Here is a 2,500-nt window from a genome sequence, read left to right on the forward strand (position 1 = left end):
GAAAGAGAGAGGGCCCGGGTAACCTAGGACGCGACACGTATCCCGCGTCGATGTGCGGCCGTAGGGTACGTATTCCTGCCGTGTGAACAACAACTGTGGACCGGCTGTTAACAGCTTCGACTTTCGTGAGTCTGACTCCCAAGAATAATGAATTTGTGTGTGAATTTAACGGGATGAGAAAGACCGATCGAAGCCGGCTGCGAAGTCCGTTCTCATCGGCTATCCAAATCAGGAGGGGAATACGTACGTGCAGGGCGCTGCGACAATAAAATGGGGGGTGTCGTTTCAGAGGAGAACACCGTGGATGTACGTGGTTCACTTGATCGGGGTATCCCCGTCGGCTCCAATCGTACTCTCCAGGTTGTGATCCTAGGTTTTTAAATGTACTCTACGCCTGGCCGTTACGGGAACCGTTCGCAATTGCGTGGCGGTCTCCGTGCGGAACCGCATCCCAGAGACCCCTGTGTCGTCACTTTCGTTCGTTCGTATCTTACGTTCGGACGAAGTGTCGCGACGCCCGAACCTCCATCGACCGTGTGCTAGTTGGAGGCGCGGGTCTCGGATTCTTCCGAACCCGAGAACTATATACGAGTATGATATATATATATATACATGAACACAGAATATTAAAATACAACCCTGAACGGTGGATCACTTGGCTCGTGGGTCGATGAAGAACGCAGCTAATTGCGCGTCAACGTGTGAACTGCAGGACACATGAACATCGACATTTCGAACGCACATTGCGGTCCACGGATACAATTCCTGGACCACGCCTGGCTGAGGGTCGTTCACGTAACCTTAAGACTGCTTACGTTGGCATCTCGGTGTCACGTACGAGCGATTGTTGGACCGTTCGTCGGCGTTTGCCGCGGTCGCACGAAAACAAGCGAGAATACGCTCTAGACGTCATGGAGGGAAGAAGGTTGTGTGTACGCGGCAGATGACTGGAGACATCGTCGTCATCGTCGTTGCTTTGTCGTTCCGGACTTGCGTGAGTGCTAATTTTCACACGGCGTCGTGAGTCGCTTAATTTGTCGACCGCCCGTGCGTGTATGTGCACCGCTCCGGACGCAAGCGCGCGGACGTACGATCATCGACCAGCCTCCGTGTCTCGCCAGATACCCTCGTGATTGTTAACAGACAGCGTTCGCTTTTCGTGCGAGTTTTCATCCGCGCTCCCGACGTAGTCTGAAATGATGCGTGTAAGAAAGAGGCGTGCGTAACCCGCAACGACACACAAGAGAGTTTGTCGTGAGACTACAGAGAAGGACAATGAAAGGGTGTGCGAGTGAGCATGAACACGAGATCGCGTATACCCCACCCGTGTAGTGTGGTGAAGAAATGTATGACGAGAAACAGAGCCCCAGGGATTCTAGAGGGATCGTCTTGTTGCAGGAACAACGCGAAAAGGAGGCACTCATTCGTCGAAACGATGAAGTTCCGGGATGCATCTTCCCCGGCCACGTTTCGGTCGAGTCGTTTGTGGCTCCGTGAATGTGTTGTGCTGTACTACAACTTGTTTCTGTATCCTGAATCCTCTTTGGCGAGGCTTACACAGCCGCCATATATATGACTCATCACATAGGGATGACTTCTCTCCTAGAAGGAGGAGGTGGAAAGGTAGCAGCGTCCGGTCGCCCCATGTCTTCGCGTTAGTCGATCGCCGAGAGAGACCGCGCGTCAAGTCCGGTCGTCCAGTCCACGAAAGCTATACAAAAAGCAAGCGGACGGGCGTTAAACCATACCGGCAGTCGCCTGGCGAGAGTCTCTCTCCTTTAGATCGAATTAAACGAGACGCGAAGATGCTTTGGTGTGGCGCATTAAGGACGATGTGACTTACTCTCCGCTGATCACTTCTGGCGAATGACGAGGAGCTTCCTTACCTTTGGAAACGCTGCTGTTGCGTTACGACAACATATTCCGAAGGCACACGGCGAAGTTGGGACGACGCATCGAACATGATCTCAAGTCTCTCTCTCATTTCCCATTTCTCGTAACATTCGTTCACACACTCTGCCTGGTCCGCTTCTCTCGGTTGTGTGCCCCCGTTGTACGAGGATTACGCCACAGCTTCTTTCGTCATTTTTACACATATATAAAATATATCACTCTACGTGTGTGATATATATTTAACACGTATACGACGACCTCAGAGTAGGCGAGATTACCCGCTGAATTTAAGCATATTACTAAGCGGAGGAAAAGAAACTAACAAGGATTTCCTTAGTAGCGGCGAGCGAACAGGAAAGAGCCCAGCACTGAATCCCGCGGTACTGCCGCAGGGAAATGTAGTGTTCGGGAGGATCCGTTTATCCCGTGACGTTGCATCGCGTCCAAGTCCATCTTGAATGGGGCCATTTACCCATAGAGGGTGCCAGGCCCGTAGCGACCGGTGCGCGTCTCGGGAGGGTCTCTCCTTAGAGTCGGGTTGCTTGAGAATGCAGCCCTAAGTGGGTGGTAAACTCCATCTAAGGCTAAATACAACCACGAGACCGAT

General features: G+C 52.2%; 1 non-coding gene across 1 annotated transcript; it reads left to right on the top strand.

The window, feature by feature from the left end:
* The first annotated feature begins 635 nt into the window (after nucleotides 1-635).
* LOC143187989 (5.8S ribosomal RNA) lies at nucleotides 636-790 on the top strand. The gene has a single exon (XR_013003415.1). It is a non-coding gene; the product is annotated as a 5.8S ribosomal RNA (ribosomal RNA).
* The last annotated feature ends 1,710 nt before the right edge of the window (nucleotides 791-2,500 follow it).

Source organism: Calliopsis andreniformis, unplaced genomic scaffold (genome assembly GCF_051401765.1).
Source record: "Calliopsis andreniformis isolate RMS-2024a unplaced genomic scaffold, iyCalAndr_principal scaffold0465, whole genome shotgun sequence".
NCBI classification, from domain to species: Eukaryota; Metazoa; Arthropoda; class Insecta; order Hymenoptera; family Andrenidae; genus Calliopsis; species Calliopsis andreniformis.